This window comes from Pieris brassicae, chromosome 9, assembly GCF_905147105.1.
Source record: "Pieris brassicae chromosome 9, ilPieBrab1.1, whole genome shotgun sequence".
Taxonomy (NCBI): Eukaryota; Metazoa; Arthropoda; class Insecta; order Lepidoptera; family Pieridae; genus Pieris; species Pieris brassicae.
The window spans coordinates 13,911,586-13,925,183 of record NC_059673.1 but is presented as its reverse complement, the minus strand read 5'-3'; the positions used below and the strand labels follow the sequence as shown (position 1 = coordinate 13,925,183).

General features: G+C 34.7%; 2 protein-coding genes across 5 annotated transcripts in view; one reads left to right on the top strand and one right to left on the bottom strand.

Moving 5' to 3' along the window:
- Window positions 1–13,598, bottom strand: part of LOC123714705 (autophagy-related protein 16) — a 162,111-nt gene that overhangs the window by 117,880 nt on the left and 30,633 nt on the right. The gene's annotated exons all lie outside the window — the stretch shown is intronic.
- LOC123714704 overlaps window positions 1–13,598 on the top strand; it is a 39,961-nt gene that overhangs the window by 14,007 nt on the left and 12,356 nt on the right. Inside the window, exon 2 of the mRNA XM_045669096.1 lies at window positions 4,071–4,106. The gene's annotated coding sequence lies outside the window, so the exon portion shown is untranslated. The remainder of the gene's footprint in view (window positions 1–4,070; window positions 4,107–13,598) is intronic.

The window sequence follows — 13,598 nt, the reverse complement described above, 5'->3', positions numbered from 1 at the left end:
TACCCTATGTTATAACAGTGTATATTGCACTACGTTGATTGTTCAACATGACATCATAGCGATATAAAGTATACCAAACCGTTTAACATTTTAACAGACATTTTAGACGCGTGCCTTTAATTGTTTAATTTCCACTTCGAAGCGAGGCGGTTTATATATTTATTAAAAATAAATATTTGCACCATTCATAACTTTTAAAATAATAATTTTAGATTTTTAGACACGAAATATTTTGTATTGTAGATTCATTATTCTCTTAACAAAAACTATAGCATAAAATCAGCACGATAGATTTTCTACTTTTTCGGTGGTTTCGCAGCTCCGTAGATAATTTGCTATAGTAGGTATCCTGAATCGGATTTCACGCTTTACGGTAATGAAATCTAGCTGTACTTGTTATTCTTATTACATTTTCCTTTCAAATACTTTAAGCTCATAATAAAAACCAATAAAACACAACGAACGAGTAATTCAAAAGTTATTGATGGTAATTTCTTTACGCGGAAATATGCCTTTAATTATTCAATTCTCTCGCTCGTAAAATATGAATGGAATCACGTACATGGCAATAGATCAAAAATTGTGTAATGCCGCACGTAGGTCGATGTCCGACTGAAAAAAAATAATCGAATTACACCCAAATACTAAACAAATGAGTTTCTGAATAAACAGTTTTTATTGCGTTCGTTCACCTTTGAATTTAGAATAAATAGCCTTCGTCCAATTCACCCACGTACTTGATGACACATTATACGTTGTAGGTAAATACTTCCTTATAAAAGCGTACTATAATTTAACATTTTACAGATGAACATTACAATCCATACAGAATTTAATTCCATGCTAATCTTCCGAGACATTATTAAGTCGAGCTCTTTATTCCGAAAAATTTCGTTAGTGTCTCCGCACAATTTTAACTACTCCCGTGTCTTCGACTAGCCTTAAGAAGTAGACTCTAGTAAAAACTCAATTTCAGACGGTTCAGTGGAATCTGTTTCAAATTGTGGTATTATGTCACCACTTAAAAATATTTTAAGCTTTAAAATATTTCATCACGTCAATGTTTATATAATATAAATTTCTTTATCTATGCAGCACAACATCGCTATATATTGATCAGTTCTGATCGTTATAAATATGATTCAAATTGTTTGACAGATAGTTTTAAGCAGAGGTGGAAATGTATCACACTTTATTACACTATTGTTAAACCGTGCATGAAAATGTTTGACTTTCATAGCGCACAAATCTGTAAATGCAAAGACACTAAGTTATTGCTAAGTTTTAGTCACAGTCAAGACTTGGATGTACGACGTTGATCTCCCTTCTGATAACGTTAAACCGCGTGGGAGAGACAGTATTTCTAAGGTGTCGATAGATACTGAACAACAATAACGGATTACAGGTGCAAAGTAAGTTAGGAGCTAGTGTTTTATCTGAGTGAAACATCAAATTTCTATTAATCGGTATTTAGTTGGAGAGGAATACCTCATTTAAAAGAAAATACTTTAGCGAAATAAAACTAATTTCCTTTTACATTTAAAAAAAATGTTATTTTGATTCGCATGCTTTGCAAATTATTTTTTCAAAAGCCAGAATTCAGGAAAGTAGAACTTTCAACCTTCGCAACGAAAACAAGCAAAAACCTGTCTAAAATACACAAAAAACATTCAGGTCAAATGTAGGACGGGAGACATTAAGCAAAAACGTTAAAGGAAGAAACTTATGTACATAGCGTATAGATGAGTCAATATTTGTGTTCGTAGGTTATCGACCCTATATTGTTTCTCTGAAAGGTTCGAAAAACAAATACGCCTTCCTTGTGCACACGAACACCTTACACTCTCGTACATTAAACGCCAATAAGATAGTACATTGAAATTACATCAGATTAACGAGATAAAACGCACGAATCATGTGTGAGCGCGTGTTCGGATTCTGCCGTTATCTAGTACGAATTTACAACCAAGATAAATCTACTAAAGCAACGCGGTTTATCTCTAAGGTCGTTGGGGAAGCCTGGTAATGGCTTCTTTATTCGTTTCCTGTTCGTTGGTATTTTACTAATTCGTAACATTGATGTATGAGTACAAGATGCAGTAATCCGTAAGGACTGCGAGTATCAAATATCCCGTCGTGAGTGTCCGTCACTTTTTATTATTTTTTAATTTAGCAGGAAAACGTTCAAAGATATTTGTAATAAAAAATAAAATCTATGAGTGTATCAATGCTAATGTTGTCATAATAATACTATGCATTTAAGATACATTCTATTTATTCATACCTAGCAGTTGTAGTAATTTTCGTTTCATTAACTTTCCTGAGCGTTTTCTGAACACGTTAGAGACGACGTATCGAAAACACCTTGTTAAGATCACAAATTCACTGTCAAAATAACTAAAAGCAGTTAATCTAATTAATCATACAATGTTTATTTTAGTTTACGCGTATTTATGGCATAATTAAGCAAATTAGTTTTTTTAAGCAAATATATAATTTCCAAAGCAGCTGTAAAACTTATAATATTATACGAAATGAAATACGATATGAATTGTATTACGATTGTTTTGTAACGAATTCCGTTACGATTCAAACTGTTACTTCTAAAGCTTAAACTACTACTTATTAAGCTTTCCGGCTACAGGGGCATAGGGTCGTTGCTCAAACTTTAGAATTAAAAAAATACACGGAAACTGTTTTAATCCAGTCAAATGGTAATCTGTATTAACATTTTTATTTACATAAGAGATGATAAAATGTATATGTCAAATAAATGAAGTGTATATAGATCGCGTTTCTTAAATAAAAAAGACTTAAGATTCATTAACGATATTTTATTTTTTATTACGTCTAACTTTGGCTGATATATAATAAGCACAAATATCGAAGCGAAATTACATAAAATTAAGTTTTAAATCTCTATTAAACAATTCTGATCATATTATATCGCGTTAATAACAATATAGCAAATACCAAACATTACAGCATTCCAGCAAGTATCTGTTACATTTGAACGAGTTACATAATAGCGAATCGTGTTTATCTTTCATAACAATCATTGTAATGTCATAAACATGGACCAGCCCGTTCAACGGTTAACCTTTAGATAATAATGCTCTTCGAATTTGTATCCTTTAATCTGGATACTATGAATCCTTCTTGTGATAAACTCACTGCATTTGTTTGTGTTTTAGATTCCATATTAGCTACGTGGGCAGTGTTGGCCTAGTGGATTCAGCGTGCGATTCTCATCACTGAGGTCGTAGGTTCGATCCCCGGCAGTGCACCAATGGACTTTCTTTCTCTGTGCGCATTTAACATTCCCTCAAACGGTGAAGGAAAACATCGTGAGGAAACCAGCTTGCCTTAGACCCAAAAAGTCGACGGCGTCCATCAGGGACAGAAGGCTGATCGCCTACTTGCCAATTAGATTAACAAATGATCATGTAACAGATAAAAAAATCTGAGGCCCAGACCTAAAAAGGTTGTAGCGCCATTGATTTTTTTTAATAGCTACGTTTAATACCAATGGCACTATAGCCTTTTAGATCAGATTTATGTGTCTATTTCCCGATATTTTTTCTTACTAAATAAATCAGGCTTCTGTGGACTTTGTGGATATACGGAAAGCCGGTTTCCCAACGATGTCCTTCATCGTACGAGCGAGTGTTAAATGACCATATAGAAAGCCTTTTGGTGAATAGCTGGTGATCGAACCTACGGACCTCAGGGATGAGAGTCGCGAGTTGAAACAAGTGTTCTAACTACATGATCATATATAATAAAAGACAGCGAGACCTTTTCATCATTTCATTGATTTCATTCAGAGGTCATCAAAGGTCAAGGTCAAGGATTATGAACTCATTTAAAACTTTACCAAATAGTATAATCAATATAAACAATTTGAAAGAAATAAATCCTTTCATAAAAAGCATGTCGTTACAGAGTGTACAATTATTTTTATTTTAAGTAATAAACAAATGAAATACGTATAAAAGTTATAGACGAAACTACTGTATAGATGTGTATGTATACATAATAGTATAATTAAAAATAGCGTTCTTTTACAGGTTAAGCTCCAGTTCGGGTAGCAGTTGAAATCTCAGGTCAGTAACCCCGCGCACCTTACTCGTCCATCGGAATTCGTGAATCTTCACAAATAATATGTCATTATATCGTATTAACCGTCGAGGAAGCACTTAGAGCAAATTGAAAATAATACCGGGCTTTAGTGTCATTGAATAGATTAGTAATATAGTAAAATAAACTAAATTCTTGCATAATTATTTTAATTATAAAAATATCTGATAAACACTGGTCGAGTAGTCTAAGGCCGTAAAGTCGAAGACATGTACTAAGCAGAAGGCTAATCCCCATATAAAGAACAATTTATAACTATCGAAAATCGACACAAAGCTACTACCGATATTTTTATTTATTAACACTTCGTTGCATTACAATATAAAAAAAATAACAAAATTAAATGAAAAGGAGGGCAACTGACAGCCTTATCGCTTTCGAGCGATCTCTTCCAGGCAATGAAGGAAAAATATATTAAATTACATAAGGTAGGCAAGGAGTTCAAAAATACATATCACATATAGTTATTAACAAACCAAACAGGAACAAAAAACTAACTAAACTAAAAGAGGATACATGACAAATTAAAAATGTACATGTATCACGATAATTTAAGATCAGTCTCACGTCAGTTACGAAAGTTAGGGATACGATGAAGAAGAAATTTAAAGGAACATAGAGAAGAAGCTAAGCGAATAGGGAATTTATTAATTTTAAACTAACATAATAATTAAATCCAATAAAATGATGTCCTTAACACTTCATTATCCAGTCACCTATCCTGTGACCATAAATGCCTCGAACATTAGTTACAAGTCATATAACGTCCTACGGTAAAAAATTGTATAATGTTACTGTAATGTCAAATTATGTCGAAATGATTCATGAAATGAGGGCCATTAAGTCAACGAAGTGAAAAACGGATTGAGATACAGTTATATATTTCGTAGCGCGTGTTGTTTTAATAGTAGCCGTAGTACCGTTTCAAAATCAACTTGAGCTTTCGTTAATGAGTTATACATGAAGCTCATAAAATCTTATGCGTAGTAACGTGTATGAAGCCTTAATTTTTATTGTTTGGCATGTCACATGCATACTTAATATCGCATCAAGTATTAGATTAATTTGTATCCATCGCAGTTACGATGCGTTCTTAGTACCATTAGAAGTCAATACATATAAGTTTCTTCATTGTCAAATATTAATTTCCCTCTCTGACATATTAAATACGTCAATAGAGGTCCAACTAATAAAATAACGGATACAATACCCTTAGATAAAAATCGTGTTTAATTTGGCGGGGACCTGCCAAAATCTCACTTCCCAGAAACACTTTCGTGATGGACTTTTCAGATCCTGGCACCAAAATTACGAAACCTGTTTGTAAGCGCTCTCTTACTTTTACCGTTTAACAGAACCTGACCCACAAACGTTCGACGTACGCTACTACATAATCACGCATGTAATTAATATTAATTACCACGGCTGAGGATCGCCAGCTTTCAGTAAAAAATTACAACCAAGCGAGCAGAACGTCGATTCATAATATGAAATGAATTCATAATATCGTACAACTAAAACAAATCCGAGTATTTTATTTAAAATAGTTCTATTCAAATGCCAGTTAGATAATATCAGTATCACTTACTGATAAAAAGACTTTTTCCTTTCGTTATTTTTTAAACGTTTGATGGCAGACACGCGAAACAATGTATGCGAAAGATAAACGATAGGCTCTCGCGATTAAAGTAACACGCAATATCCGTAATTGAGCGGAAAAGCCTCAATTTAAGATATTCTTTTTAAAAAGTGCCGCAAAGAACAATGGACTCGAGCATTTATATTTAACGAGACAATTCTAGAGAGTTCTACAAAAACTCAACAATATATGTCATTCAGCTTCGTTTCTTTTAATCGATAAAAATAAGAAATGTGTGAACACAGCGTTTGTTATTTGCACCGTTAATGATTCTAACACCTTTTTTAGAAAAAAGAACAATAGCGGAATGAATGAAACTCAAGGCACTCTTAAAACACACTTAAATTCATTAAGCAAGTATCGAGTAGGAAAGCCTTTACTTTTAAGATATATTGACTTCAGGAAAATTTAATAAATTTTCTAGTCTGGCTCATTGCTACGGCAACGTGGGCGTTAACGTGATTGATGTGGTATAAGCTTCAATAAAGGTAATCTCGATGCGCAAATACACATAGATGAGAGCGATTCAGATTACCAACAGAGATTCAATCAGTCCAATATTATTGTTTCCTTATTGATCAAGTCATGATTCGAATCTAAATAGATTTATGTTAATTTAGTGAATGCACTGACCAGTACAGGAAATGTTGAGTAGCCACCCTAGGGCAAGAGGTATCGGGAAACAAAAGGCGATCGGTCGCAATCTACGCCAAGGGCTTTTAATTGACAATGGGAAGCGACTCCTCGGAGATCTACTAGATAGCATCCTACCTTTAACCCTCTCATTATGGTAGCCAGTCCCTACAGGTATGCTCTTATCTCATTTGCCCATTATAGTGCAGATCGGTATTATCCTCTATTCTTTGCGCATCAGGATGAGTATTAGCTTTAAGCTAAATAAGCCTCATTCAGCGGACGGTAAGAAATAAATGTGCAGTCATTATGAACATCTGCTATTCCACGACTAATCAACGTGGAAAACCGACACAAGAGACATTGCTTCGAGTGTCCAATCGCTATGTTGCTATTTGTTTGAGCGGCATCGCAAAGATAAATGCTTTGAAGATAATTTACCACTAATTGTAAATTATCTTCAAAGCATTCAGTAATTAAAATAAGAGTTTACGCAATGGATTATAAACATTATTTTTTAGCGTTCCATATATTACACTCCGTTAAATATTTGCAATTACTCGATTTTACCGTAGTTGAAACCAATTAAAAATGAAACACGCTTAAGTGTTAAGGCATGTCAAGTGTGTAAATTGCTTAACGGGGGGGAAAAGTGTGTCGGCAGACAGCCTTATTGTTATCATATATACCATCTGGGGTTTTGCTGCCCGGCTAATGCGACATTAAAAATGCACATTGCGTCGAGCCATCAAGTATAACGAACCCGATGTTATTTATTCTTCTTTTATAAGTCTCGCTTTGCTCCTATCCTATATAAGCCATACATACAGAAAATAAGTCGTAAACGGGCAGGACTTCTTAACTCAAAGGCCGGCAACGCATCCACTAAAATGGGTTTCCATTTGCTGCGATGACTGCCCTTTTATGTTACGATGTTAAGTGATACCGATCGACAGTGTGCAGCCGTCCTTTTAAGAATTGGTACGCCCTTTTCATGAAGTCAAATAGCTTCAAAAATATACAATAAAATAGTGATCAGCTGTTGTCTTTGACGGCTATAATTGGGTGATAGGACCTAGGATTAGACTATAAGTTCTGGATGTGTATAAAACTTCAATAACGAAAGATATGTCTCCAACAGCTTGTCTAGAATACATAAGTCGTTTGATGTAGTAGATGTCTGGGAGGTGTTGTCAAGTCAGTTATCAAGACGCGACATCTTCGTTGGGGTCGCTTTTTCTGCGCGTGCGCGGAATTGTGGGCGGTAATAGCGTCCGTCACAACGGGATTCGTCGACATCGTTTCGTGTCTCATCGTGGCCGCAATACATTGCTCCACTTTAACACCGCGCGCTTGTTCCGCTAAACGCTTTATTGACAATGAGTTACCTTAATTTGTGAGATTACATATTTGATTTTAGCAAACAATCTCTTCTATTTATCTGTACTAACACTCTAACTTCTCTCAGTAAACTCAACCTGTTTATACAACAATAGTTTCATTATAAAATGTAAGTGTCATGTAGAAATTATTATCAAAGACCGCTAATATGTCAAAAGGCTAGTGGCGACTAGTGCAATTTCTTTTGAAGTTAACCTCCTTTCATATTACGTATAAAAAAGTATTTTCTTTCTTTCTCTTCTAACTACATAATTGTATTTCATATCCGTTAAAATTGTTTTTGTTTCACAATACCGGCACAACACTCACGCTTGCATAATCTTCGAATTCGGTTGGTGACCATATCCCTATGTAATGAAAAGCAATTTATCTTCTCTTCCTAACAGGAAGTAACTACATTTAAAGTAAAAGAACTTTCAATTTCCTATCCATACTTTCATCAGAAATTCTTTCAAACTGTTCCGACGAAGCCTTCACACACCAAGTATAAATCAGTGTCAGAAAAATCAGTTATCTACTTTATTCAGTCCACATTACTACATCACGATGATTTGCAATAGTGTGTGCTCAAACAAACCTCACACACGATCAATTTCCGATAACGGTAGGCTCGAGATGACGCGCCGATAATTAATATGTTTTGACTTTTACAACTGTTTTGATATGCAAAACCTTTATATATGGGGAAAAGTTTGTTGCAAGTGCTTTTGACTTCCTTATCTTTTAGGCTGTCTGTACTCATCATTATATTATAAATAACAGTCACCTAAGAGCGTCTATCTATTTGTATGAACACAATAAAGTATAGGTTAAATTCACCAGGGAATAATGTAATTCAGAAGGAATGTTTTGCTTAATTTATAAATATTTAATATAAAATTTATTGTTGATGTCCCAAAAATGCAAGCAGATTTAACTTCGAGGTAGAGTCTGCCATTGTTACAAGCTTTACAGTATATTTTCTTACCTTACACGCATAGACCATATTGCTTCTTAGTTAAAACACTACAAATGTGTATATTATAAATACAATCTCTTAAAGAGCCTGCATTATTGACGATTTTTAATTGTATTTTTTACTGCACCTCTTCAATTTCCGCAACACCAATATCTCTTACAAAAATCGTTATTAGTAGCCAATAAACGCTTCATAAACCATTGTTCACATTCATATTACAAACAGCTTCTCAAGCGGCACTTTTTTGCTTAACTAATTATTTCGTCAGATTGATTGACAGTATATACGAGATAATATGCCATGAGTGATAGACTTTTAATTTAGTATGGATCAATAAACATGTGGCTATTATCTCATTATTGCAAATACGTCCCATTTTATTACATTATTGGGACCGTTCATTTGAACAAAACTGATCGTAATTAAGACAATTTGTTAAATAACGTATTCAAATTGAAGCTTATTATGTTGAGAATACTGTTAGATGCAATTTTTTAAATTCATCCTTATTAAATTTATAATACCTTTGTATAGCTCAAATAAAAATAAATAAATTAATGGCGCTACAACCTTTTTTAGCTTTAGGACTCAGATTTCTGATAATGTTACATGATCAATTGTTAATCAAATAGGTGATCAGCCCTTGTGCCTGACGCACGACGTCGACATTTTGGGTCTTAGGCAAGCCAGTTTCTTCACTGTTCGAGCGAATGTTAAATGCGCACATAGAAAGTCCATTGATGCACAGGCGGGTTCGAACCTACGACTTCAGGGATGAGATTCGCACGCTGAAGCCACTAAGCCAACTCAAATAGTGATGAAAATTGTACTAGAAGACCATTCAAGCCTATAATTGTATTTTTTATATTAGACATTCACATTTATATAAATAAATAGATAATTTACTTGGACAAACGATCAATCGAACATTTGATAGAAAGAATAAAACGAAATTGTAAGCATACTAGGAACGCTTCTCGATATGCCGGAACAGTGCATTCACCGTTATAACTTTATAACATTAGTGTTTTTGTATCCGCCATCAGTGGGACAGGAGACCGGGAAACCAATCAATTACATATTAGCTTAATGTGACGGAGACTTCGCCACCATTTGCATGGTGCGTGCAAAACCGTTGAGGACTCGGCTAACGGCATTGGGGACAATCAACTCATGATTGTTCCTGGAATTCGTTTTCACGAAACTTTCATCAAGCAAACTTTAAATTTGATTCGTCAATTCTTTATTGCCTTGAAACTGAGCTTGGAAGGTAAGAACCTAGGTTTCCCTAAAATATTACAAATTTGATCGTACAACAACTTTATTTTACGAGGTTTTAAAACAGGCCCGTCATATAAAATAAAAGTAAAGGATAAATTCATTTATATCCATCCGTGTAACAATAAATGTTGTTTAATCTTAATAGTCGAAGCATGACTTAGACATAGGATATGCGGCAAAATTTTAAAGAACCTTAACAAAGTTCTTGGAACTGTACTAAGTTTCCTAGAGGAGATAGGTGGATCATAAAGTAGATTTTAATTGGAATTGCTAGGATATCGTATCCGGGGGCTAGCCGGAACAATGGCGGCGTGCAGTGGGCGGAGGCTGGTCGTGACACCCCGCCCGCCCTATTGGATTAAACGTTACAATGGATGTTCATTAATATACTTTAATAACTTTCGATAACTCAGATCTAAGCAAACATAGAACTTAAATTTATGTAACACATTTTGCTATAATATGCATGTCGTAAAGAATTATACTCAGCTCTATGCTCGTAACTATTAAGTGAGTAAACAGGCGCCAATTCGCCCGATTCAGTCATAAGATTAAATAAGTAATATGGCATTGGTGTCGAGCGTGAGGTTCATGGGTACTTTGGATGATTACTTGTTCGATAATGAGTTTAGAAGTCCGTTATGGACCGGTCGAACATACCGTACGGGTTCTTCACTCTTACCAATTAGTTACCACTAATACGGGGTTACATAACAAATGTAGGGCAGCGAAAATAAACATCGTCAAAGAACTGGGAATGCACTTGATAATATGTTAGTAGAACGTTCCACATATGACGTATTGTCGTGTTCAGATACTCTAGTATAGGATCTCACTGATCACTGTCCAGTACAAATTTTTAACATCCACATTCTTATCGAAAGCCATCCTAACGGTTTAACGATACAGCGGATTGTGACGCGAAGTATTTATAAATGATAAATGCTCTCCGACAATCTAAGAATGTTGCGTAATGATCAGTAAATAAAGATTTAAATCTTTATAATCATACTTCATGCCGCAATAACTGCATAGAGTTTATTTCACCTCTCGGTATGATGAATGCGCATTATTTAAATATTGAATTAACATAACTGTTCATACATTTTCTTAACTACATGGCGCTTAGGATTCAGTATGCAGCGGAAGCGATGTGCCGTTACACAGTTCGTACTTGTTAAATTCGATTTTCAAAAACTTGTAGACTGGCAGACCAATAGATATCATTTGTGGACACCGGTAAAGCCGCAATGCAATTTGCCGTAGGCTCCAGCGGCATCGGAAGATTGAAACAAACCTGTAAATCGAATTTATCACGTACTGCCTGTCATTACAGCAGCCATTGGATTCCTTGCGGTCGACACTCCCTATGCAAGGTAAAATATTACCGCACACGAGGACATATACGTATGTTTGACTTTACATAGATTATCCGCGATTGGTTCCCAATGTGTTATAATCAGAGGCCATAAGTCACGTCAGTGAGCATCCCTTATACGTATATCTTTGTTTGTGGATATCATTATTAATTTCAAATTATACGAAGTCGTATAGAAGATAGCGACGCCTGCTTAAAATTAAAACATCAAAGACACCGCTTAATACAATTCACGAATACGATAGAATTGAAATACGTATCTTCATTCTGTAGACGAAGACGAGGTCGTGCAATAGTTTCAAATAAATCGAATTTGATCGTGGTGCATTTGCGGCGCGTGTCAACCAAATAAGAGGAAACATTTCTAAGAAATTTCGAATTTGTTTCGTTTCGTCGATTTTTCGACGCGAAGTAGAGCACGGCAGGGCGAAAATACCTAGCGTTTTTGCAACATTTTGACAGTTACCTTCATAATATATAACATAACAGTTAATTACGAAACGCTATTCCGCAAATTTAAATTTTTAACAGGTTATATTTGATACCCGTTATCTTAAGTTGATTATAAAACTTAAATATGCTTTATAATAAAGCTTAAAATAAAAGTTACATTATAATAAATCAGAAGTTCTGACACTCATTGTAATGATATTCAAGAATCTTTGTAATTATTTTTATAAAATACTAGACGACCGACAACGAACGAAAACTTAATTTAAAAAATGGACTAATGAGATGGGACCTCATAAGACAGCTATGAAACACAAATTTCTGAAGGCTTTTATTTCCAAAAAGTCCAACAAGATGAAATATTTCCTAGCTGGCAACAGTTTTTATTGTAAAATTCAATTGTCGCTTTTAGGTTTTTCTCTACTTATTATTTATATTTCCCACCGTGTAATTTTTCCCGGAACTTCCACAAATATTTTAAGCATATAATTAGCCAAATCAGTCCAGCCATTCTCGAGCTTTAGAAACGAACAGATATTCTTTTTACGTAACATACGATGTATCTTCGATAACTGTTAAAGCAGGTGTCAAGTAAAAGCTGTTAATCGCTCTAATCACGATTCGAGAATATAAACCATAGTGTTAGTATGAATATACGCATAACGTCACCCGCGGCGGTCGTGCCCGTTGCGCGTGCGACGTCATGCGCTACTTGTGATTATCGAGCTGCAAAGCGCCTCTGTCATGGTCTTTATATTTAACCATTAGTGTATTTACAGCTACTAGAACCTCCAGCGTTTATTGACAGCTGTCTCAAAGATATGTCCATACCCAAAATATCAAGTTACGTAATTTTAGTAAATAAAGATAAAATAATAACGCATGCACATTCATTTTACACAATATCACAATTATTTGAGCAGATTTGGCCTAGTGGCTTCTGTGTGCAACTCTCATCCCTTTGGTCGTAGGTAGATCCCCGGACTGCACTAATGGACTTTCTTTCTGTTAAAGTCTTTGAGTTTCTGGACTATCCTTAAGTTAAATGCATACATATGCATTTAACTCGAACGGTGAAGGAAAACATCGTGAGAAAACCTGCTTGCCTTAGACCCAAAAATACGACGGCGTGCGTCAGGCACAGAAGACTGATCATCTACTTGCTTATTAGATTAACAAATGATTATGAAACAGGTACACAGATCTGAGGCCCACACCCAAAAAGGTTGTAGCCATTGATTGATATATTATTTATGAACACAATTATTTACAACACCTTTAAACACTAAGCCAAAATAATTTTATAATTTAGTTAAGGACTGACCTATAAACTATATTTAAACTTTGTTTACTAATACGAAAAACGAAGCCACAAGACAAGAATCACGCCTAACAGTAACACAATTAGCACTCCATTGAGAATAGTTCTGCACGATCTATCGCGCTCACTTCGAATGGATTTCGTGACAGCTGTCACGTGACGAACGAAGCATCTTTTCCGGGAATTCGTTACCGTTCTGTTGCTTTATTAGATCAGGTTCAATGTAAAGCGTGACTTTTATGCTAAAATACGCATTCATAAAAAAAAAACACTTAGTTTAGAATAATCATACTATTGCTATTTAGCATGTATTTACATTTACTTGTAATGTCGCCTATAAGCAGATTGTTTCCCTCATAATTAAATTAAAACACTAATTTTATATTACCTACTATTA